This window comes from Mustela nigripes, chromosome 9, assembly GCF_022355385.1.
Source record: "Mustela nigripes isolate SB6536 chromosome 9, MUSNIG.SB6536, whole genome shotgun sequence".
Lineage (NCBI taxonomy): Eukaryota > Metazoa > Chordata > Mammalia > Carnivora > Mustelidae > Mustela > Mustela nigripes.
In genome coordinates, this window is record NC_081565.1 from 63,389,653 (window position 1) to 63,416,409 (window position 26,757).

Consider the following 26,757-nt stretch of genomic DNA (forward strand, 5'->3'; position numbering starts at 1 on the left):
AAGTAAGCTTTGTCTTGGCTGGATATTCTTGCTGATCTTCTGGGCGAGAGGCCTGTTGTAGTAATTCTCAAATGTCTTTGCCGGAGGGGGAATTGCACGACCCTTGAGAGGGGCCGGGCTAAGTGATCTGCTCAGGTTCACTCTCAGGAGCTTTTGTTCTCTGAATGCTTTACACTTTCCGTAGAGTTCTGGAAGATGGGAATGAAAATGGCAGCCTCCCAATCTCCAGCCAGCCCAGAGGAGCCCAGAGCTCGTGCCCCACTTCTCAGCGCCCTCTCAGAGAAAGCACTCCACTCTCCCTGGTCTCTGGCCGTGCTCTGAGCTCCTGGCCTGTGACTGAGCATTTCTGTCTCTGGCACACAGCTCCATTTGGTGTCTCCAAACCCAGCAGTTTCCTGCCACTCTGCTCTTGGGCAGAGGAAGGTGGGTGTCCCCAGATCTGCCACTTGTGGGGCCCCTGCTCAAAGAGCAGTGGCTCAACTCTGCTGTAGATCATGGTTTAAGGTAACCCCAAGCTTAGAGCTCAGCTCCTTTTCTATAGCCAGCTTCCCTGCTCTGATACCTGAGAGCTCTGCTACTCAGACACCCCTGATTCTTCTGTGACCCTGTGGGACCTGAGACCACATTGTTCCTGTGAGGGCTCCACCCCTGATTAGCCTCTGGAGCTATGTCTCTCACTGGAGCAGGCTTCTAAAATTTCTGATTTTGTGCTCTGCTGCTCCGCTGCTTGCCAGGAGCCAGTCCCTCCCCACTGTGGTCTATCTTCCCGTGGTTTTGGGTTCACTTCTCTGCATGTCCTACCTTTCAGAAAGTGATGGATTTTCTGTTTCTAGAATTGCTGCTCTTCTTTTCTTCAATCTTCTGCTGGGTTTGTAGGTGTTAAGAATGGTTTGGTAACTATCTAACTGAACTCCTGTGACCTGATTTCATCTCAGTCTGCTATTCCTCTGCCATCTTTCATTCTATTTCTCTTATACATCTATAAGCCAAGATGTGTCCCCAAGAGGATCAAAGGAAGGAAGCTAGGATTGATCCATTTTTGGAATTGTACTCTCTTATTTGCTTTTCTCTCTTATCAGAGATTACCTCCTTCCACACAACCATGTGAGTGTATATGTGTGTGTATGTGTGAGAGAGAGAGAGATTGTGTGTTTATATATATATCCTGAAGAATGTGACTGGTAGCCTGATACACCCACCACTCTACACCTTTCATTGCTTACCTAGACATACTTCTTTGGGATGGAAACTGATCTGCTACATAAATGAACCCAAAAAGGAAACTCTCCTCTGTGAACGATGTTCTAGTGGTGGCTTGTAGGAGCCTTTTTTGTGCTGCATCACAATTACTAAAGGAAAAGAACCATGATGTATTTATAACCCAACTTTAGCTTTTTCTTCAGCTTTCTTCTCTGATGAACTTCCATTTTCTCATGTTTATTCAGAGTCTCTCATCTTTCCTGCTTTTGTCTCCCATTACTATTTTGCGTCTCCCTCTTTTCTCTCTTGCACACTCTCTCTATTTCAGCTTGGCCCCCTAAGGTTTGTTCTTGCTGCCTCTAACATGTTCTCATTTCTCTCTGACAATTTTTCTTTTCCCTAAAGATTTAGTCCAGCTTTGCATGGGGCAGCCCCTTCACATCCATTATTGACACAAGATGCTCTTTTTGGCAACTGAAGGTCTATCTTTTTGGTAAAATATATTAGTCCAAGAGCTTGAAGCTGATGTTATTTCTGGTCTGCAGGGAAATGTTGCTCATCATTCTGGCTTTCCAGCTGGGTGTAACAGAAGGAGGTTGAAGAGGCTTGGCCACCAGGTCAGGAAGAGGCTCAGGGATTAGGTGAATTCAGGATTCATCATTGGCCATCTCCCTGTGTCCAACAATGAGCAGTTGTCTGTGAGAGATGAACACAGAGAGAAGAGAAGGGAGATGCAAAGAGTCATAGGAGCAACAAGAGGGACAGAGGAGGGACCCTGGATAAACATGGGAGATATTTGTTAGTAACAGAAGGAAGTTTCTACAGGAATGTCCAGCAGTCAGAAGGGTGTTGCTCTAGAAGGAGATAACTCAGTGCACATTTCAGTCTCAAGGAGGAAGGATTTCCTCTCCCTCTGTCCTTGCACGGACGCTGCATTCATACATCAGTTCCAGTGGGCTCAGGGGACTAGAGCAATGTGGACAAGTGGAGGAGGGGTTGGCTGGTAGAAAGGGGGGCAGTTAAAAGAAGAATGATCCTGGAATATGGAGAGAAGAGGTGGTAGATGGTTCTAGCCAGGACCTGGTTCAGAAGGTTTAAGATGTTAGATGGCGACACTTCTACGTTCCTTCAGTCAGAACTGGGAAAGAAACTGAGGTGCTCCTCAGAATTGGTTTGGGCAGGATGGGGCATGTCCTTCTGGCTTTGCTTGGAGCACTCCTTCTCACAGAAGCTTCTCCAGCCACCTTACTCCCCACACCAACTCCCAACACCACACAGCACTGCTTTTCCCCTGAGCACTTGTCCCCTGCCTACAGGTTACTTCTCTTGCTGTTTTCTTTTCTTCTGTTGTTTTATGTTGTAGTGCTTCTATCTTCCCTCATTAGAATATAAACTCCAGGGCTGAGATTTCAGTCTTTTTTTTTTCTTCCCATTTTGTTCATTTCAGTAGCCCCAGGGCTCTGGACAGGGCCTGACACAGAGTAGGTGCTCATTAAGCACTTGTTGAATGAATGAATGAATGAATGAATAGGCAGTCAATAAGAGGATATTTTGTGATATAATCAAGCCAGGGAGGGCATGAAAGTTTCCTTAGCAAAATTAAGCCAAGTGTATTATTCCATAAGAAATATGGCCAACATCACATTAATTGAAGGAACATCATGAATCCCTGGTACGGATAAGAAATGAGTGTCTTATGACTGAAATCAATCCTCACTGAAGCACAATGGGTTGGCTTCCAGATGTTTCCAGAACAAACCAGCTGCAATGGAAGCTGATGGTCATTGCCCTGTGCTTGCTTCTGCCTTCCACCCAGAGCATAGCCCTCAGACACTTCAAGGCCTGAGTTTTCCTCATCTTAAGGGATGGATAGGTCTTCTCAGGGAAAATAGCAAATGTGGCAGGGAGTGGGGAGTTCTGCTTTCCTTCCAGGGTTGAGGCCTCAAGGGTGACCCTCACCGATCACATCCATTATGCCCACTGTTCCTATGCAGCCTTGGGAAAAAAATTCTTCCCCTGAAGCAGAACTCCTCAGAAGAAAACAATTAGTGTTTCCTTCCAGACCCACGATGGGCCTCGTATTCCTGTTTACCTTGGGCACCTCAGTCATCCTTAAAGCCCCCATGGATCCCGGCCTCCTCTTTCCCATCCTCTCCTATGCTCCAGGGGCTTGTGGCCTGGCGTGAGCTGTTCCCCACATCACCAGTTCCCCCAGACCTCATCATGTTGTCCAGTGCTCGTAGAGGCTGGCTGACTTCTGAGCGCAGAGCACCCCACTGGCTGTGGTGGAGGGAACTTGTTCTCTTACACTCCAGCTCCTTAGGGTGGGAGGTGGAGATCAGTGACCTCTTTACTCCCCTTTTCTGCTTCTGGAAAGTCTCTATCCCTCTTCCTTCCTTGGCCTTTTCCAGCTCAGTCAATGGTTTAGCTACCCACCCAGCTGCTTTGATGAGAAATATTGGTTTCTCCTCTTACACTCCTGGTCCAATCCAACAGCATTCCTCCTGGCCTTGCTGTAGAAATGTGACTCATGTCTGATTCCTTCCCCCTGTTTCTGCCACCCTTGTTCAAGCCACCCTCATCTGTGACCTGATTATTGCTCTTGCTGATCTCCTGCCCCCTTTCTCAAATCCATTATCCATAGCTCTCTAAATGGAGAGAAATTTAAAAACCATAAATCAAACTTAACAACCCCCACTTAAAACTCTCCAGTGGTTTAAATCATATTTAAAATAAAACTCCAAACCCATGGACATCAATTGGCATTCAAAAAGGTTTGATGAATTCTAGTGAGTAGGGTGTCTACACACCAGGGCTCCTGCCTTGGGATCATGGCCACATAGTAGGATGCTGACCACAGAAAATTAATTTTGAGAAAGCAAAACCATAAAAACAAATCTCTGAAGACCTTCCAGGGGTGCTTTAGGAATAAGCTACTGTGGGGCACCTGGGTGGTGTAGTCAGTTAAGTGTCTAACTCTTGGTTTCAGCTCAGATCCTGATGGATAGGGTCATTTGATGGAGCCCTGCATTGGGCTGCTCGTGGAGCGTTAAGTCTGCTGAAGTTTCTCTCTCCCTCTCCTGCACTTTCCCCATTCTCTCCCTCTCTCAAATAAATGTTATTTAAAAAAGGAATAAGCTGTTGATTAAACGATGCTCAAGGGAAGACTCTAAAATTTGAAAATTTTAAAAGTATTTCAGAAAAAAAATCCCAAATAAACCCATTAGATGATGAGGCAGTTGCCCCAGTTCTACCAGCCACATTTGCCCAGAACACTCCAACAGCACTCCTGTTAGTTATTAAACTTCTTTGTCCTCAGGAGAGGAATATTCCCTCAGCAGAGCATCCCATGTGTGGTTGTGGGCCCCCATTCACCCTGCAAATTGATACTTCTTTCTTGAGTTGTCACCTGGACATCCTTCCATTGAATCCTTCACTTGGGGATAGTCAGTGTTCCTTTTCATAAGGTCATACCATAAGGTCATACTGTTGGGTGGTATTACATCTTTGCTTCACATAATCAATGAACCTCTTTAGTTTAATCTTTATAATCAGAAAAGTATAAGTCCTACAGTCAAGCAATTGACTGGGAACGTAATACATGTTTTGCCTCTCTACCTTGAGGATGAATTCTGGGAGGCTGCTTATTTAAAGACAGATTGTTGGGGTGTTTGGAGCTATCAGCACAGGGAGCTGTTACTTAAAAGTAATCTCTTCTGATTGGACTTGAAGGTTTTAATGGACCTTAAATTTTACCAAGGCTATTTGTCCAGATGCGCCTAAAACACTAGGCAAATCTCAGGTTGCAATCACCGCGATTTCAGAGTGATGATCCAAGTGCCCGTTCCATAGAAGGCCCAGTCGTACTGCCCTTGAGGAGATTTAGTCTAGCTGAAGAGATTGAAACACAGTATGTGAAAATCTGAAATGACAATAAAAAACTTGTGCTTTGAAACAAACAGCTGCTGTGTGATTAACTGATCAATAATTTGTACATAATATGCTGGGCCAGAAGGAGAGAACTCTTTCTAGTCTGGAGGAGGTGAAGTTTGAACTGGTTCAGGGAGGACAAGAGGGTGGGACCTGGAAATGTAGCATGGCCAAAATAGTCAGCCTAGATACTGAGAAGGCATATTCCCAGCAGGGAAAAAACATGGATGTTGGAATCCCCATGGGGCCTTCTCAGGCAGTGAGAATACCAGTTTGGCTTGGACAGAGGGTCAGCTAAACTCAGGGAAGGAGAGAAGATTTTTATCAGTGTAAGTGGGGGTTGGCTCATGGAAGGCTTTGAAAATCAGGTTAATAATTATTTGATACTTATTTGTCACTGCCTAGGTGTCACACAATGTTCTAAGCACTTACCGTGGGTCTTAATTCTCATATTATTGTTAATATTACTGTCACCAACATTTTGTAGCTGAGGAAACTGAGCATGAGGGCAGCTGAGTTGGAGTGAGTGTGAGGAGCAGGCTATGAACCCAGGTCAGCTCTGCTCTATTGTCCCTTTTAGAATAAAGTTGTTTTAAGTGGCCCTCTTGGCAGTAGGGATCCACTGACAGATGTGGTGTTTGGGTTCTCAGTGAGGGACAGGTTTACTAATAGTTTATAGTGAATACATACCTCGAAGTGTTATTGGATGCCCAGACTTCCTGGGACTGTGTTTGCATTTTGTTCCTGGGGGACCACTGAAAGGCATCCCTCAGCCTCCCAGATATATGAGTCTAGGCACAGCGGGAAGGGTGAGATGAGTTGACAAACTTCCTCCAAGTGATTCTGGGGGTGGAGGGCTCTGACCTGGCTGTGCGGAGTGTGACATTGAGCCCAAAAGGAGCCCATGTTCTGCCAGGACATGTGGGAAGGACCTGAAGGACTCAGGGGAATGGCCAGGTGAAGAACAGGAGCAGACATTCCCACAGAAGCAAGAAGGTGTGTAAAGGCCCCGAGGAGAGAACGAACCTGGTGAGGTGGAGAAAAGAAAGACCAGGGCGGCTAACAAGGACAAGTAGGGAAGTGTGATAAGAAACTGAGTCTTGGAGAGGTAGGCAGAGTCAGGCCAGCCAGGACCTGTTTGAGGTTGCAATAGAAGTGTAATTTTATTCTGTGTGTGATGGGACATCACTGAGGTTTTCCATCTAGGAAATAAAGAAGATTGTGTTTCATTCATGTGTTTAGAGGGGTTTGAACAATTTTGTCAAACTGCTCTTCTGAAGAAGAGCCTGGTACAAGTCACTGGTGATACTACCAGAAGTAGTAGTTGGGTGGGAGGTGGGGGGCTTTCCCATGAGGAACCCTCTAAGATGGGACAGAGGGTAAATGGCCTTCTGTCACTGAGAAGACCAGAGAAACCCAGATTCTGAGGAAATAGTTCTTAGGAATGGCAGACGGGACCTCTTGTAGTTTTTGGCACATGTCATTGTGGGAGGTGGGCTCCATGTCCCCAGCCCTTGAATCTGGGCAGGTGAGTGACTGTTTTGGCCGCTGGGGTGTAATGGAATGATACCATGAGACCACCGACAAGCAATGCAGCGAGAACTGGCGCTCTGGGATTAATCAGGTGACCTTTGTGGATGCCTCATGAGGCAGAGGCTCTGCCCAAATTCCTGCCAATAAAGTCTTACCTTGAAAATCATGGGTTAAAATAAAATGGTTGTTGGGGCACCTGGGTGGCTCAGTGGGTTAAAGCCTCTGCCTTCAGCTCAGGTCATGATCTCAAGGTCCTGGGATCGAGCCCCATATCGGGCTCTCTGCTCAATGGGGAGCCTGCTTCCCCCTCCCCTCTCTGCCTGCCTCTCTGCCTACTTGTGATCTCTGTTTGTCAAATAAGTAAATTAAATCAATCTTTAAAATAAAATGGTTGTTGTGTTAACCACGAAGTTTTGGAGTAGTTAGTTAAGAAGTGATAGTGACTGGAGCAAGGTCTTGTTGCTATGGGCCTTGTCTCTCTTCTTCACCCCATCCTTCATGGAGAAGATCTCCCTAAGAAGTGTTATCCTTTGGGGGCACCTGGGTGGCTCAGTCAGTTGGTTAAGCATCTGACTCTTGATTTTGGCTCAGGTCATGATCTTAGGGTCCTGAGATTGAGCCCTGCATCGTGGGGCTTCACGCTCAGTGGGGAGTCTGCTTCAGAGGCTCTCCCTCCTTCTCTCTCCCACTGCCCCTCCCCCTCATTTATGTGCTCTTTCTTTCTCTCTCTCTAAAATAACAACAGCAAAAGAACATGAACCTTTGTTAGACTGAACACAAAGGAAACAGAATCTCCCTCCAGTGACGTGGAAACAGAGTGTGGTGGAGGCTGGGACTGGCTAGCCAACAAGACCTAAACATGGTAGTTTTACCTGAGGATCTGTATTTTCGATAGGCCAGGTAGGATTTTTCTTCAGGACCCATAGTGGCCCATGGTGTCCCAGATCAACACTGTGAGTAGGGATGGAGTGGCAAGTTAAGGGGTGAGGAGAGCTTTGTGGCCATACTTCTCCTCAGGTTGCCTCTGGTTATACTGGGCCAGAATGGTCTTCTTACTGCAGACTTCAGTACCACAGAGTTTGGGGTCCCAGGCATCTACCTGAAGAAGACCAGGTCTTTCAACTGCAGCTGAGAAGAGGGTCGTGACCAGTGCCCTGGAGGAGGACAGAGGCATGCCCTGTGGCCAGCAGCTAATCAGAAGGCCCTCATACAAATGTTTCTTAGGATTATTTCCTTATGGACTTTCTTTTCTTTTCTTTTTTCTTATCTTCTTTTTTTTTTTTTTTTTTTAATGTGGTCTGAGCAAGGGTTTGTGCTGGTCTGCTGGGGAAGGGGGACTTTCTATGCACACAGCAGAATATCAACTCCAGAGCTGGGACAAGACCCCAACTGGATCTGGCTTCTTTGTCATCTTGAACCAGTTCCGTTCTGAAAGAAAAACATGGGTGGTGCTTCTGGATTTTAAAAAAACAAAAAACAAAAAACAGTCAAAACTCATGGTCTTTCTTCATAATAAAATTTCGTGAAGAGAAAAAGCTGTATGGGTCCCAGGCCTCTGGGTTGGCAGGGTGACCTTTGGTTAGTCCTCTTTTCTGCGTGTCACAAAATGAGTTTATAAATGAGTGCTTAAGAAGACCCCCAAAATAAAAGAGAAAAGCCTTTTTGGCAGAATGATAGTGGGAGCAGGGCTGTCTTGCTCTGGGCTAAACGTCTTGTGAGGACTCACTGTGGCCACTCCTGAATTGGGCCCCCTTGACTACACTGTTTTACAACTGGTACTTCAATTGGTCATGGGATCTTATGCTTGTTTCCGAAGGTGAGGGGCTCGAGGACAAAGGCAGGATGGCCAACCAAAAGTCAGAGGTGAACAGAGTCTGCACGGTTCATCCCTCATTCACTCGTTAAGAACCATGAATTCCACTGTCACAGGCGGTCACTCCATAGTGTCTCTGACGAGACTGAGGACCGCCAGTAGCCGGAGACTAACACTGGCAAAGCAGATGTCCACTTTCCAAATAGACTGACTACACTTTGGTCTTTTCATCTTAACCTCTCTTGTACTTTATTACTTACTATTAAATACTTTGGGGAGCCCATTTCAGTTATGCTTCTTAGGCTATCTTTTCTAAGCATATCTATATGCTTATATATACATGTGGGCATACATTTCTATTAGTTTTAGCTCACTTTTCTGTTGTTCCTTGGGTCCAAGTTGGAATAATTCATTTGTGTCTTTTTCCAGTTTTATTGAGATATAACCGACCCAGCTCAATGAGTGAGGCTAAGGTGTGCAGCAGTATGGTTTGACTTCCTTGTGCTGTGGGATGAGGATCCAGCAACTCATATAGATACAATGAAAAAGTGAAAGTATAAAAAGAAAAAAAATTTTTTTCTTTTGATGAGAACTTGCAGCCTTTCCTCTCTTACCGGCTTTGCCACGTACCAAATAGCGGTGTTGGCAGTCATCAGCACCGTATGCGTTCTATCCCGGGTGCTCTCTTCTCCTAACTGGAAGTCTGTGCCTTTTGACCACCTTCCTCCAGCATCCCTCCTCCACCCCTGCCTCTGTTAACCACAAATCTGATCCCTTTCTCTACAGTTCTTGTGTTGTTCTCTTTTTAGAAGCATCATTTATTTAATAGTAAATGTCAATACTATGAGAATTCATGGAATTAAAAAAAGAATTGAAACCAAGAACATGATTCCCCATTTCCTGAGTCTCTACTGATCACACCCCTTATGAGATTACACATTGTTATCACTGTTACTTGGATATAAATATGTACGCAGAGCATCTTAAAATAAACAGTTCTGAAAACCAAAAAGCAGAACCATCAGCCAATTGCTAACTGTTCTTATGTCTTGAGACCTTAAATTATTGTTTTTCCCTTTTTTTTTTTTGATTCATATACTTCCACAAATCAGAAAACTAAAGCCCAGAGATGGAAATCTAGTTTCTAAAATGCTCTTCTCAAAGGATTTTCTATGAGAAGTCATGGGCCTTTTCTCCTTCCTGCAAAAATCTTAGTGGAACAAATTCTTAAATTGAAATCTATGAGTAACCAAGAATTTGACGATAATTCCTTTAGAGCAGTTGTACTGCGAGTTAGCACCTATTCCGAACAATTTCTTTTCATTTTCATGTTTTAATATTCAGGTTCACCAGGTCCTGACTTTGAGAATCCATCCCTTTCTCATCTGCCTTCCCATTTCTGAGGCTTGATCACCACACCACTCACTTGCACAACATTTCCCAGGAACACAGCATCAGATGTGCTTTTTATGAAGCCACCTGGAAGCTGGGTCAGAAAGCGTCCTGGATCGGGAGCTGCCGTGTGGAGAGGTGGAGTGCCGTGTGCAGACTCAGCCGAGCTGCTGTTTCATTGATTACTGCTCTTTATTGCCTCTGTACTGGCCATAAAGTCGGGGTCATAAAATCAGAGCGCAGTCACCACGTCCGGCTTCCCAGATTTCCATGTCATGTTGGGAAGCCCCCAGGTTCCTGATTGGGGCCACTGCGTATTTTCAACCGTCTTCCTGAAAAGTTTCACAGGGTGACGGAGCATGATTTTCTAAAAAAAAAAAGTGGAGGAGGCAGGGAAGACAAGAAAAGCAGGGGTTGACATTGTAGAGCAGCAAACACAGCCTTCTAGGGAAGAGGGGTTTCGTGGGGTAAAGCAGGGTTATCATCTTGATGGCCCTTCTCGTGTGCGAGGAGCATGGAGGCAATAGGCAGCCGCAGGCACCTGCAGCAGGGACCACACACGCGGAGCCCACTGAGCTGGAGGGGTGATCACCAGCAGGACTGAGGGAGCGGGACACACACCAGGCCCTGTGTGGGATGGCCTCCTGAAGCTCACCAGCAGGTTGTCTGACTTTTGTCTCCATTGGCCACTCCTTTCCAAGAGACAAAGAGTGGCTCTCTTTGAAGAGGGAAGACTCAAGGCGGTCTAACCGCAAAAACAGTGGGCAGAGAAGTCTTCTTTGTTGCTCTTCCCCAGTAGGGCTCTGATTTAAAAAGAATAAAACAAATAGGCAAACACTCCTTCTGGCTCTTTCAAGTATTCTCCAGAAACACAATCTAAAAAATATCTGTTTTTATTGCACTGTCAGGAAAATAGCTAATTGTATTGATAACTACCTCTGGATGGGGCTACGCACACATGATCTCTTGTGATGCTTACATCTGCCCCGTGAGGCAGGAACTGCGGTATCCCCACACCACAGAAGAGAGGACGGAGCAATTGCATGTCCCTGAACCCCGTGCAGTGTTTTTGTCTGTGAACTTGGCTCTTGGCCTGGAGGCAATGCCTGCCTCCACAGAGGAACATTCACAGAGCACTGGCTCTTCACCAGAGCGGTTTTGCCCCCTAGGGAACATTTGGCTGTGTCTGGAGACATCTTGGATTGTCACAACTTGCAACTGTCCAGGAGTGCCACTTCCTGTGCTTCGAAGCACAGCCCCCGTGACAAAGATCTGGCTGAACTTGTCAAAAGCGTTGAGGTGGAGGAGTCTTGCCATAGATGCTTCTGTTTTGTGGCACTAAAGTTTAATGTGGTTTGCTTTGTTGTGAATGCTTAGAAAGACAGGAGGATGAAACAGCTTTCTTAAATCTCCACTCATGGCAATGTTGGCCCAGGTCCTTGTGTGCAAAATGCTTTGGAAACCACACCCAACCCATGACACTTTCTCCTTAAAACCTAGACAGGCTGTGCGTACCTAAGGGACTCAATGTATTGGACAATTGATGGATGCTTTTCCATTATTCCTGTATCATTCTCTCCCCCCACCCGCCTATGGAACAGCTACACCTACATCTCTGCATCTCTGGGGGATCCCTGGGCAGAGTGTGTCACTGAGAAGTGGGCATGGGATCTAAGCAAAAGGAAGGTCTGGATATTTTCTGTGAATTCTGGGACAGAAGCTCTCCTCCTAAGGGTGGGTGGGAGTGAGGGTCAGAGATCAGGAACAGCTCTGGTCATTTTTCTACTGGGACGTGACACCGTGCAGCTGGCCAGCACCCATTATAACCAGGGGCTCACTTCCCTTGGGCTGCAGCCTGTCTCCTCCTCCTGCCCTCCAAATCTTAGCTTCAGCACGTCTCTCTGCCTGGAACAACCTCCCAGGGATAATTTCCTACTTTTGTCCATAGCTCAGCCCCACATCCTCTGTTCCACAAAGTCTTCCTTGATTACTCTGAATTCTTAATTTGTTCATTGACTTTAAGGGCTGAGTTATAGGGTGTCTTTTCATTATCTGCCCAACTAAAGTAGAAGCCCCTCGAAGTCAGGCTTGTGTTCTATATTTCTCTGTATTCTGTGCTGTATGTACGAATATGTGTTGTCCGAGACAGCCTCAGGATGACAGGAACAGAGCCATGAATCTGCGGATTTTGCTTTGACTTTGTTTGGGAGAAAAGGACAGACAGGTAGTTGCGGGGAAACAGACTTTGTGATGCTTCACTTCCAAGTTCCTCTGGGCCAACCAAGTTTCCTACACGTTTTTGTGAAAATTCATGGTCACGAATGGCTCTAGCCAGCTCAGCCCATTGCCCCGTCTGCCTGTCAGCTACTGCCTTCTGATCAATTTTCAACGCTTCATCCAGCTCTCCCACTTCTTAGCTAGGGAACCACTGGCGAGCTTCTCACTTCCTATGCCTGCTTTCCTCACTGGTGCCCAGCCTGCAGGATAGTTAGGAGGCTTAAAAGGACCATTCCATTTAGTGTGGGTGCTCACTGAGTGTAAGTTGTTACCCAGAGCAGCAGAGTGGGTAATGCAGATGAAGAAAGGGAACCAGGCAGTTTTATCAGCTACTTACTGAGCAGTTTTTCAGAGTTGAGGGCATCTCATTCATTAGACTTCTGATGCCCAACCGGGTGGCCACTGGCCATAGGCGGTTACTGGGCACTTGAGACTTGGCTGGTGGAAACTGACATGAGCTGGAAAGTAAAACACACACTGGGTTTTGGACACTTAGTATGAAAAAAAGGAGTGCACACTGTATTATTAATGAGCTAATATTTTGGGTTTATTTGGTTTAAGAAAATATATTATTACTATCTTTTAAAAGATTTTATTTATTTATTTATTTAACACACACAGAGAGAGAGAGAGCAGAAGCAGGGTGAGTGGCAGGCAGAGGGAGAGGAAGAAACAGGCTCCCCAGTGAGCAGGGAGCCCAATGTGGGGCTTGATCCTAGGACCTGGGATCATGACCTGAGCTGAAGGCAAGTGCTTAACTGGCAAAGCAACCCAGGGGCCCAAAAAATATGTTATTAAAATGAATTGTGCGGGTCTTTTTTAAGGGGCTATTAGAAAATTTTAATGTACATCTGTGACTCTTGCTTTATTTCTTTTTGACAGTGCTGGTCTCAGCAGAACCTTCTGTACTGTGACTTTTGGATGTTGAAAGGAGCTTCCAGCCCACAAAATGTCTCTTGTATGGGACTGTGGTGGCTGAGTTCCCACCATAGGAGCCTCAATCCTTAAAGACCTTGAGCCCTAGGAAATTTTAAATTTTAAAAATCTGGAGGATTTTATACCACTATCAGTCATTTTCACCATAGTATGAATGAGCACCAGAGTCCTTTTTTTGGTGGAAAGCAGATTTTGATATGAGCAAGTATGGTTAGAGGGAGGGGGAGGGGAGCAAGGACCATGAGAACAGAGTAGTTAAGTGAGGGAAAAGGGTTCCCACCCAAGTGGGTGGAAAGGTTATTAATGGGGGTAATGTTGAAATAGACCCACAAATGTTGCCTTCATGGCTTGTGTCTTTATTCATTTTGTACTTTCCACAGTGCTGTCACAGTGGTCTACCTGTTGCATGGGGAGCCCACAACAGCTGCAGACTGGTTGACCAATAATAAGATTTGAAAGGATTTCCTTGTACAGAACAATTTCTCACTGGGCGTGATTTGGTCTTAAGCCTGCAAAGCATCACCAGATGAATAGCTGTCATTTCTTTATTTTTTTAAGGTTTATTAATTTATTTACTTATTTATTTATTTTAGAAAGAGAAAGAGAGAGAGGATGGATGGGAGGGGCAGAAGGAGAGGGTGAGAGAGTCTTAAGCAGACACGGGGCTCGATCCCATCACCCTGGAATCAGGACCTGAGCTGAAACCAAAAGTCAGACCCTCAACCGCCTGTGTCACTCAGGTGCTCCTGTCATTTCTTTCTTGGATAAGGGGTTGTACTGCTGAGTTTTTCCTCCTTACCTGTTTTCATAGCATATTGAAATGGGGTCAGAACAGTGACCTCATTTATAAGTGAGGAACCTGAGGCCCAGAGAGAAAGGAGTGGCTTGCTTATGGTCATACAGGAACCATAGATCCAGGGACATCTGGGTGGCTCAGTCGGTTAAGCATCTGCCCTTAGCTCAGGTCATGATCCCAGGGTCATGGGATTGAGTCCCACATCAGGCTTCTTGCTTGGCAGGGAGACTTACTTATCCCTCTGCCTGTAGGTCCCCCTGCTTGTGCTCTCTCTCTTTCTGAGCAAATAAATAAATAAAATCCAAGATAGAAAGTTTGGCTTCTTTCATTGGACTGTCCAACGGATGGGCCATTTATTTCTTATAGATTCTCAAGGAAGGTGAGTGTGAACAGACTGTCTCCAATTCAGAATTTCAGGGAAGCACCAAGTTAGAGGGACCCATCATTTATAGAGTAGTCACCTCCTGACATGGCAGTGATTCTTTGAGCCTGATGTTTTTGTTTGGTGCTCTCAATGTGACTTCAATTTCCTGATATAAGATTTGGGGTTCCTTTAATTCTGCGGACAACACTGCTGTTTTTCCAAATACTTTCCCAAAAAGAACTTAAATGAGGGAAAATAATAATTAGTTTTCACAGTAAGAGATGTGGAGAAGCTGAGAGGGCTGTCATGGACTGTGGGCTGTTGCCAAGGTCTTAATATTGGGAAAACCAAACTCAGAGAAGATTCCTCCCTTAAATGTAATCTCGCTTTCTCTCTCAATCCCTCTCTTTAAAATTGTTCTCTAAGAAACAGTCCCAACTGTTTCACTCTCTCTCTCTCTTTTTTTAAGGAATAGGAAAGATGACAAGACAACATCTTAGAACAGAGCTTAATCTGGAGGAGAAATAGTGAATTCAACTTACTCACTTCATAATGAAATTTCGAAGAAAACCTCCTTGGTAAAGTTCCTCTGGTTATGTGAGGTCATAAGATGCTCCTGAACAATTGATTTTCACACAGAAGGGTGCTTCAATGGGAGGGTCCTGGGAGGCTCCTGGGAGGGTCAGTGTTCTCTCAACACCAGAGAGAGGGGGCTCTGTCACAGTCCCGTGTGTGTCACCATCTTCTACAACTTTCTTTCCATTTGGTCATTACCCACCATCTTCTCTCCCTCTGTCCTTTCATTTAGGAAGGCTAGGGGAGGGTGTACAATATAGTGATTCAACATTTACTCACAACACCCAGTGCTCATTGCAACCAGTGACCTCCTTAATCCCCATCACCTATTTTACCCATCCCCCACCCATGTCAGTTTGTTTTCTATAGCTAAGAGTCTGTTTCTTGGTTTGTCTCTTTCTCTCTCTCCTCCCACTCTCCTTTGCTCCTTTGTTTTGTTTCTTAAATTCCACATATGAGTAAAATCATATGGTGTTTGTCTTTCTCTGACTGACTTATTTTTTTTTAAGATTTTGTTTATTTTTCAGAGAGAGAGAGCAGCACAAGCAAGCAGAGGCAGAGAGAGAAGCAGGCTCCCTGCTAAGCAGGGAGCCTGATGCGGGACTCGATCCCAGGAACCTGGGATCATGACCTAAGCCGAAGGCAGCAGCTTAACTGACTGAGCCACCCAAGTGTCCCTCTGACTGACTTATTTTGCTTACCATTATACTCTTTAGGTCCAACCATGTTATTGCAAATGACAAGATTTCATTCTTTGTGATGGCTGTAAGTAATATGCCTGTGTGTGTGTGTGTGTGTGTGTGTGTGTATCATATTCTCTTTATCTATTCATCAGTCAATGGATGCTTGGGCTGTTTCCATAATTTGGTTATTGTAGATAATGCTGGTATAAACATCTGGGTGTATGTATCCCTTTGAATTAGTATTTTTGTACTCTTTGGGTAAACACCTAGTAGTGCAATTTGCTGGATCATAGGGTAGTCCTATTTTTAACTTTTTGAGGGAACTCCATACTGTTTTCCAGAATGGCTGCACCAGTTTGCATTCCCACTAACAGTGCAAGAGGGCTCCTCTTCAGATCCCTGCCAACACCTGTTGTTTCTCGTGTTCTTGATTTTAGACATGGAATGTAAATCTTGCTTTTTATGTGTTTTAAATTACAAAAATAAAATTTTCCTCAAATTCTTGGGATACTCACTGATGAGCACTAAACATATAGGATTGTTGAATATTATACACCTGGAACTAGTATAACACTGTATGTTTACTATACTGGAATTTAAAGTAAAAAAATAAAGTGCTTTGCATAACGCATGGCACATGGTAAGTATTCAACAGCAACAACAAATTCTTGGGAAGCTCTTTATATTGCTAGAATTTCCTATGTGCTGTCTGATCTCAGAGGCTCAGGATGTGGGTGGACCAGAAACTTGGATGGCAGCATTTTTCTGGATAGTCAGCCCTGGGAAGGGTGTGTAACAAAACACAGTTACCTACAGAACTCTAAGATGAAAAAACAGGACTCTCCTAGCCTCTCCTTTCCCCAACTGTCCCTGCCTCCAGCAGGTCCTCCTAAGTTTTCGAGTACAATCCTAGAATCCTGTGTTTTATACTTGTTCCCCCGTAAACCACTGAGATGGTCAGAAGTCTCAGAATAGTAGCACTCAAACCACATCTCTCATACTGCCTTTTGTGCTTGGAAACCACTTGATGAGCATGTGTTCTTATTTAGGATTTGGGAAGCATGGTTATCGTATCCACTGGACCCTATGCTCCATCCCAGTGACTCTGGGAAGCAAGCAAATGAGGAGGCGACATGACAAGTGGGCGCAGAAAGAGGCCTGAGGCCGGGCTGCAGTCAGTCCCTAGGCTTCTCCATTACCAGGGTGGCAAATGGCACAGCTCTACTCTCCTTTCCTATATACCCCTTGTGGTGCTCCTGTCTTATTCTCCCAAGAAAGCTTTTTACAACCTCCTTAACCTGATGGCACCTGCATAACACTGTGTGTGTATCTGTGTTTGTGTTTGTATACGTGTATTTGTTTCTGAGTGTCATTCCCTGTGTGTGTGATTGTCTATCTCTATGTGTATGTCCGTGTTTCTTTGTTTATGTGTGTTTCCATGTGTTTGTTTCCATGTGTGTAGATGCACCCATGCAATGGGCTCACTCATGGTTTTGGAAGGATGATGTCACCATTATGGAGGCCAGGACTTATGGGTTGGAAGGACACCTCTGGATGGAGATTCAGAGACTCTGTGTTCTGTCTGGTTCCTCCTTTGCCACAGACCTGCTTTGTGCAAGTCATAATTGTTGGCTCCAATTTCCTCTTCAATAAAAGTCAGAAGCTGGTCCAAATGACTTCTGTGGCTCTTACCAGCTTAGAAAACTTAAAAGGGACTCATTATAAAGATATGGATACCTTGTAGGGAAACCACAAGGAACCGTGCAGGACCTGAGCCTGTGTAACAGAGAGCTGAATGGATGGGGACAGAGACCTACTACCAGAAGCTAGAGAGGGCTAACAAGAGGGCCTGCCTGACAGGGGGTTCCAGCTGTGGGGTGCGGACAGACTGAAGTGACCCTATGGGGAGAAGGGGTAAATAAATGTCAAGCCTCATTGTTATCCCTTCCTCTAGATGGTGCTGGGGCTCCTTGCTATGCAAAACCAACAGGAACCATGAAAGTAGGTAATCTGATGGTGCTGCTCTAGGTCAGCTTCCAGGGCATGCAACAAGGTGGAGAGTAGACCTAGAGAGGCCAGTGGAAGGACTCCAGCCCAGTGTGCCTGTCCTTTACTTATAATAAGAGCATAGTGAGTACAAGGTGGCATTAGCTTCCTCACAAGCCTCAGAGTCTGTTTTCTTCTATTGTTTGGAATTTAGCCCAAATATGATTAAATAAATCCTCAATGTCCTCACTGTTGTATCCTCCTACACACACAAGCTCCTGATAATAGTCAGAGTGGACCTATCCTGCATTTCTTCCCTCATTGTCACCCCTCTTCTCACCCCCCACTCAGATTTCCATGGCCTCTTCCTTTTATTGGGGCAAGAGGCTCCTAATTAATCCTCTTGGGTCTGTCTCCAGAATTGAATTCTAAAAGCAGGACTTTCATGTCCTGTTCAGAATTCTTCATTGTGTCTTCTTGTCTGAGGCCATGCTGTAGTATGATAGTGGCCTCCTGCACATCCTATGGCCTGGATGAAACCCTTTTTTCGGTCTCATCCTTGGGACCCTCTTCACGTCCTGTGTGCTCACAACCAGGTGCTGCTGGAGCCTTTCCGGTCTTCGTGAAACTAATTGGCGTTTATGGAGCACCTAGTTTGTGCCAGGAGCTGTCCTAGGTACTTAGCCTATACTATCTCATTTATTCCTTGCATACAGGCAGTCCACAGTCCCCTCCTGCTACCCAAATATAACAAATTTTACACAAAAATTCGAAGTGAAATAGAAATTCAGAAAGGAAATTCCTGGGTGTCAGAAGCAAAGCCAGAGAAGTTGCCAGGAGCTAAATCCAGGGTCAGAGAGGGTTGGAACCAAGAAATTCATGTATGGGTGAAGGTCTTCAGTCCAGGCATGGGGAGGGGCTAGAAGTGAGCCCCTGCACAAAGCAAGGGGTCTCTAAAGACTGTCCATCCACCACTGGAGAAAAATTCTACTCCCAGTTCAGGGCTGTGCAAAGGAAAGTTTGCCTATTCAAGGTTGAGGAAGAAATAGAAACTTAAGCTAAAATTTAAACCTCAGGTGGCCCATGCACAGTTGGGAGTCTCCATTACTCATTCACTATGGGAATCCTAAGCCCATAAATTCATTACAAATGTAGGCTAGAGCTGCATGACTGCTTGTGTTGTGGCAGGAGCTACAGGTCTCCTGCAAACCCCTCAAGATGATCCCTCATGAAAAACTTCCAACTGCAGTAGAAAACAAGCTCTCAGTGAAACAGACTATGCAGAGGCAACACTGAGAGATCCCACACACCCCAACAGCACAGACAAAGGGCTACCTGGAGCATCTTATTTAAGGAGATGACAGCAGTAATGACTTCACAGAAGGCAAAGCAAGATATTTTATTTATTTATTTACTTTTTAATTAGTTAGATTTAGAGGTAGGATTTAGTGATACATTTGTTGCATGCACCATCCAGTGCTCATCACCTCAAGTGCCTTCCTTAATGCCCATAACCCAATTATCCCTTCTCCCATGCACCTCCCCTCCAGCAACCCTCAATTTGTTTCCTAGAGTTTGCAGTCTCTTACAGTTTACCTCCATCACAATTTTCATTTTATTTTTTCCTTCCCTTCCCCTGTGTTCATTTGTTTTCTTCCTTAAATTCCACACATCAGTGAAATTGTATGGTGTTTGTCTTTCCCTAACTTATTTCTGTCAGCATAATACCCTCTAGTTCTAGCCACACTGTTGCAAATGGCCAGATTTCATTCTTTTTGATGGCTGAGTAATATTCCATTATACATATCCATTATGTCTTCTTTATCTATCCACAAGATATTATTTTTAAATAATAGGAAATTTTAGAAAAGAGCCAAATATGAATTCCAGAAATAAAGATAGTTGCAGTATCTCATGAACAACTCAGGACTGGGATTACATAGGAGGCTAGTCACAATTGAACTGCTGCATTGGTAGACAGAACCAGGGAACTATTTAAAACTCACGATAGTCCTGAGAGTCAGGCAAATGTTTCTCCCTGTTAACACAGGAAGACACTGTTGCTCAGAGAGGTAAGAAACTTCCCCAGGAAGCCCTGACTTTGAACTCAGGCCTGTGTGAGCCTGCACTATGCTGGGGTTGGTTTTATTGGCTTGTGAATGCACGTTGTGTGTATCTCTCCCCAAGTCCATGTTCTGTGACAAAACATGAAATTGAAATTTTAGCCTAAGCCCATTGAAATTGACCATGGTGAGATTCCACCACAGAAGCTGGCAAATCAGGGCTTTTTAGACAATTTTTCCTTAGAAACTCTGTTGCTAAACCCTCACCAGAGTACCACTGGTCTGACCCACACTCCTACTTTGACCCAGGAGTCACTGGCCACCATCCACCAGGGGCTCACAGGACACATATATGATGAGGTGGGCTGAGTGGGGCTCCTGGGACTGGTGTGAGCTGTTGTCCTTTCTGGAGTGAGCAGCTGTGACAGAGTTGTAGATGACCCTTGTTGTCAGTAGGGATGTGGACCCACTGTTAACATCTTCCAATTTTTTCAAGAGAAGCTGCAAAATCCAGAATTTTAAGTGGTATCTCAATTTTAAAATACTGGCAACTGATTCACCTTAAAAAAAAAAACGGAAATAAAAACGAACAACAAACAAACAAACAAACATTGCTCAAGCCAAAGCGAACACATCTGTTGGCTGGATTTGGCCATGGGCTGCACGTTTGTGATTTTCACTTTTAACCAATAAACTTCATCACTTTGTGTCATTGCTCCTTTCCCTTAATGCCCTCTGACTTGTCAATATCCAACTTAAATGACTCATCCCTGATCCTTCTGTTGAAGCCATCTTCCGAATGGTAAGATAGTTCTGAGTATTTCCTCTTAAGGAAAATACTTGTGGGTTTGATATTATTTGTGCAGTCATCCTTCTTGGCTAACTTATAACTTCCCTAAAGATCAAGATATATGTCTTGGTCCTCTGTTTCCCTGGAAATGTTCAGCAAGTTCCATGTATATAAATAAATATGAGGCGACTTTCAAAACTGGAAACTCAGTAGATGTTTATTTGAATCATATTTTATGCTTGCTTTGAGAATTGTGGCTTGTCTACTTAGCAGGAAGGATAAAAGTTTAGATGGGAAATTTCAAAGCCATGTTGACAGCACTGGGGACATTTCTCATCATTTCTGGTTTTGTGAGACATGCTCAAGGGAAACCTTTATTTTCCTGTGCGTGTTGATATGTATGAAGGGGGGCTCCCGCGCTAAGGTCTGTGGTCCAAAGAGAGGGCTTCCCATAGTTGTGATTGCCTAAAGTGGTAGAATATAGAGCATTTTCCCATTCAGTTAAAAAATTGTTTTCTTGGGACGCCTGGGTGGCTCAGTTGGTTAAGCGGCTGCCTTCAGCTCAGGTCATGATCCCAGCGTCCTGGGATCGAGTCCCGCATGGGGCTCCTTGCTCAACAGGGAGCTTGCTTCTCCCTCTGCCTCTGCCTGCCATTCTGTCTGCCTGTGCTCCCTCTCTCTCCCTCTCTGTCTGATAAATAAATGAATAAATCTTTAAAAAAATTGTTTTCTTAATAAAAATAAAACTAAACTTAAAAAGATAGTTTTTATTTACATTGACACTTAAAAGAATGTTTAAATGCCTTTTAAATTAAAGTATAATGTATCATAGAGCAAGATTTAAAGGAATGCAAACACTTGGATACAAATCTCAAATTAAAATTGGATAGTTACTGTTGTTACCTGTCATTTTTTATGCTGTTTTAAACAAAGAATCTGTATGTCCTTCTCTCACTTTCAGTGCTAGACATTTGTAAACCTTGCAGCTCTTCAGCGTGTAGATGTCCTTTGGAATCTTCAGATGTCTGGGGATAATCTTTCTCTAACTGCTGTCTGATAATTACAGAAAATAATCAATCGGTTGTCTCTAAATTCCAAGAATTAGTAGTGTTCCTTTTCTTTCATGGGCAGAGTTAGCTGCATACTTTCTGTTTTCTTCTGTAGTATTTTTTCCTAAGTAGACAAGTTTAGAGCCTTCTGTCCTCAACTGGTTTCTATTTGTGGTCAAAGAGCTTAGAATTAAAACAAACAAACAAACAAACAAAAACCACCAAACTTATCAATACTTCGTGTTAAAAATAGGTTCAAATCAAATACTGAAAGGATAATAAATACAGATACAACATGTTTTCTTCTCACATTAATCATTAACTTCATTATTGGCATACTTTGGGACAAGGTGGTAAAAAATGAGTATGGCCTAAGTCATTTTTTTTCAAACTTACTTACAAGTGTATTTTAAACATTGCACAATTTTTTTAATCACAAAAATTTAGTCTGAAAATGGGATAGAAACAATGTACAGGTGGCATTTAAGTTGAATTTTCTTGTCCTAGTTTTGAGATTTCAATTCTGCTAGCCAGTGAAGTTACCTTATTTCTAAAACTTTGGAGATCCAATGTATTGTGTACAATCTTGCAAAACAGGTAATGCATTTATTCAACAAATATATGCTGAGGGTGTGCCCTGTGCTGGCACTAGCTACAAAGTGGTGAACATGACAAAAGGGCCACCTTGTGCCATGCAGGGATTAAACCTACAACACTGACATTGTTGCTGTGACATTATGATCTCAAATGCCAAACAGCTTTGAGGTGTAGTACATCTGCTTTCAATTGCCAGTGAGAAATCATTTCCATCATATCCAAGACCTAAGTTATTAAAGTTTGAAAGGAGAAGTTTTCATCATGTATAAGTTCATCATTGGTATCAGTTCATCTCATCAGCTGAAGGCCCTGATTGCTGCTCTTTACCTGTTATGTTCTCCTGTACTTAGTTGGATGGATCATCTTTTAAAGAGACAAACAGGCAAAGATTGGACATATGTGGTGGAGTCAGGCTTTCACGCTAATGGGGTGATTGGCTTTTGTCTTTGCTCTTCTTCAAAAAGCCCTGCTTCTCAAACTGGAAGTTTAGAAGGTTTCCTTAATTGAGGCTGGAATGAATTATTTTGAAACAATATGAGAGCTGAGTTGCCATTTCTGCCATTATTGTCTGCCCCTACATGCACCTGCTCATGATTTATTATTGTCTTTCAGGACACCCATAGTATGGCTCCAGGAGTCATAGACTATAAAGGAGTTGGGTTTGAGGGGCAGCACTATATGATCTGAATCCAGTCTTCTTCTTTGACTGATGAGAGATGGATCTGAGGCTCAGGGAGGTGAAATGGATTCCTAAGGGCACAAAACTGGCCATGGGGTAGGATCCTACCTCTTGGTTTATATAAGAACAATGCTCTAAATATTCCCATCCCACTTTTTATGTCTCCTTAAAGACTGGCTACTCTATTACAGTTGTAGAATATTAACTTCACTGATGCCACATACTCATTTACCGAATATGAAAGCTCTAAGTTTTCTTCCGTGAAGGACACAACCACCATTTATCTTCCCAGAAAGCGTTAACCATTTGCTGCTTGAGCTTAGCCAAAGAGGTGTTTACTGCAGTTGATTTTTCAGAGACCAAAGGAAAAGGGCAACCAAAACAGTGCTTGGAATTAGCACATGTTGCTCCTTACTTTTTCTCGAAGTGAGTGAGTTGTTATAGGGCCTTCATGCCTCCTGTTTTTGTTCCACTGAGGAAATAGTAGTCACATGGCTGTAAGCAAGTGGCTGGAGGGGGAACTGTCCAGACTCTGGGAACGGGAAATTGTATCTGCCAGGTGGGTAATAACAGCATTTCTCTTATCTGTTTATTCAAACCACAGGAAGTGGTCAATATTATGCCACTTTTGACCTACAAGAATGGTCATAGTCCAATAGGGCTTTCCTTTTTCTCTGTCCTTCCCTTTTATTTTCCTTGCAAGTGTTTTTCCCTGGCCTGGTGTAGGATTTATTGTTTGACTTACAGTCACACTTAGGCTCTTCTCTTTTCCCTATCATTCAAGGCTTTCAGGCTCTGTTTAGAATGTCAAAGATTTGCTCCTTGAAAGGATTGAACCTAAGTTCAAAGGGAATGTTCAAACATAGCAATCAACCAAAACCCACTCCTTTATTCAGCATCTGCCAGGTGCCCTTTGCTGCTTGAAAGAGCTTGGAATATCAACAGTTAGGGCTGTTTGCTCACTTTAAGTGGACTGGCTCAGTGACTGGGGACAACATGCTTAATATTAACATATCTTGAGAGATGAAACCACTCTCTTCTTGCCTGGGTAGGTTGAGACACAGTGCTTCTATCCTACCACCAGAGGGATATTCTGGTCTGATCTCTTTCAGTCACAGACCTAAATGAGGCATCCTGTGTTTCATTAGAAAAGCAGGGTGCCTACTTGGACTCATCAGGTAACCAGACTTCTTATTATTGATGGGCAGTGAGGACAACTATTAGGTAGATAACTGGATAAAAAGAGGAAAATAATTCCATCACAGGCTTGTGAGCCACCAGTTCCTTATAGCTTCTGGGTAAGTCTCAAAATCTCAAGTGATTGCCTCAGTCCGTTCATCCTTAGAAAACTTGGAAACTTGCCTAAATCAGAAATGAATGCAAAGTTGGCCATGAAGACTCATAGAAGCTTTGTTGTTAGAATTAGTTCTCAGTAGCAGACATAGAACAATAGGCTGACAGTTCTGTATAAGTACATTGGGGAAGAGGAAGGCAGGATACTTTGAAAATCATTGCGTACCTTGGCTCTTCTTTTAGTCATTGAGTAGATTTAATTAATAAAACCTGACCCTAAGGACCCATGAGTTTCTTCCTGAGTTCTAGAAATACTGCAGTGCGACCCAAACACTAAGCCTTCTCCACACTTCACGAGACAGAAGCACAATGTGAGACATGGTCTTTTCATTGCAAACAGCACATATTCTTGAGGACCTGGAATGTGCCAAGTCTTATTCTAGGCTACCAGATAGCAAAGGTAGCCTCTAGAAGAACAGCATCAGCATCACCCAGAAGCTTATGAGAAACACAAACGCTTAGGCCCACAAAAGACCTGCTGGAGCAGAGGCTCTGGGAATGGGGCTCAGTGTCTGTGTCCTAACAAGCCCTCCAGGTGAGTCTGGGCAGCCCCAGGGATGGAGAATGACAGCTCTAGGCATGAGGCAGGGACAAGTAAGCAGCACAGATGGGCATAGTTTTGGTGGCTTTGTTCCTGTGTGGTAAGGCTTGTAAAATGTGCCTGACAAACTCTTGCTTAGAAAAAATTCTTTGTCTGTCAACCAGTGAAAAGGAGGCCACATTGAAGAAATGATGAATTTATGTTTTGATGAAATGTCACCATGTCCTTTGAAGCTAGGCCACATATTAGGAAATTCTGGAATCGTTAAGCCATGATGTAATGTTGTAATTTTGCTGTGAACAAGTTTATGAGCCTTGATGAAGATTTTTCCTCTACACTCTAGCTCTTAACTATAGCCTGCAGTGGAGTTTTGATACTAAAAAATAATGCTCCTCAGCATTGCCTCAGCCTAAAAACTGAGGGCATAGCTGGAAAACCCCTCAATCAGTGCTGTCAAAAATGCGCGACCAGTTTTGCTTTGGCGTTTGGCTTTGGCTTCCCTCCTTTCTTCCCCCTTTTCCTTTCTTTCTTCCTTCATTTCTCCCTCCCTCCGTTCTTCCCTCCTTTCCTTTTTTTCTTATTTTATTCCTTCTTTTATTTTTAATTTTATATCAAAAATTTTAAATTTTATATCAAAATTTATTTGATATTTTATCAAATATTTTATACCAAAAATTTTAAATTTTATATCAAAAATTTTAAATCTGATGAGATGTTTCTGTCTGCAGATGTTCATCTACATTCATCTCACACACCTGGAAATAGGGGTGCTTTATAAACATTCCTTAAAAGAAAACCCATATCCTATAGACACTGGTATTCTACCTGCCCACCACAAGCCATGCCTTCCGACTACTTCCTTTTGCAGGTAGGATAGCACGGCTTGGAGAGGGAGAGAGACCTGGTCAAGACCCAGTCGGTAAAAATGGCAGCAGAATTGGAGCCAATATATGAACTCAGAACATTGGCCTTCCGGCCTCATGTATGCCTCCTAGGTAATACATTATGATCTCTCATTGTCCTTCCTCTGCCTGGCCTATTTTCAATGGTGCCCAAGGAGAATCAAGTCTGGAGACTACCTCACAGTGGGCTGGGTTTATTGCTGGCCCCCATCAGAGGCGCTGCCTCCTGTTCCATCTCTTCTGTGTCACTGGTCAAATGGGCTGTCAGTGGAGCCTCTGAAGGTGAGCCCTGAGACATCACAGCATGGAGGGAAGTGCCAGCGGTAGAATTTCAAGTGTCAGTTTTCCAGTGGGGGTACTGAGGGCTCCAGGCCATCCTTCTCAGAATTGGGTGGATCTGGTAGACCAGCAGGCCCTTAGTGCCCGAGTTTCCACTGATCTCTGTGACCTAGATCTCCACCCCAAGTGATACTGGCAGAGTATTTCAGACTTGTTTGGGGGAAATTTCACCAGCACTTATTCTAGCAACTAGGGTAGCTATTACCTTTCTGCAAAACTTTCAGAGTTAAAGATTTGACAAAAAAGAAATTTCCCACTAAATGAGTGGCATATAATCATCAAATAGGAGATGCTTTATACTTTCAATTTGATTACTTTTGAAAAATAGAAGTTGTCTGGGTGGAGGCCAGAAAGGATTTTTAGGGCAGTGAAACTACTCTGTGTTATACTGTGATGATGGATACATACATGTCATTATACATTTGTCCAAACCTATAGAATGTAATACACCCAGAGTGAACCCAGTGTCAACTATGGACTTTAGGTGTTAATGACGTGCCAACGTAGACTCAGAGATCATAACAAATGTATCCAATTGTAACAAATGTACTGTTAACAAATGTAACAAAGGTAAAATTAAATAATAAATAATAAATATAATAAATAATATATAATATATAATAATATAAATAAATACATAAATTTTACTTTATACTTTATATATACTATATATACTTTATATATACTATATATAAAGTATTAAAGTATAAAGTATACAGTATATATAAAGTATATCTATACTTTAATAAAGTATAATGTAACAAGTGTAAGGAAAGCATTATTTAAGATGCAATTAATTCACGCCATCTCGTGACGCCTCTTGTTATCTTGACTTATTATTGAAATTTTCACTTTGCCATTTGGTATGTAGCTAAATGTTAAGTTTCTAGAGGATAAGAACAAAGTCTTACACAAAACCTTCCATGGTTTAGTCTAGTGTGCTCCAAATACACCAGTG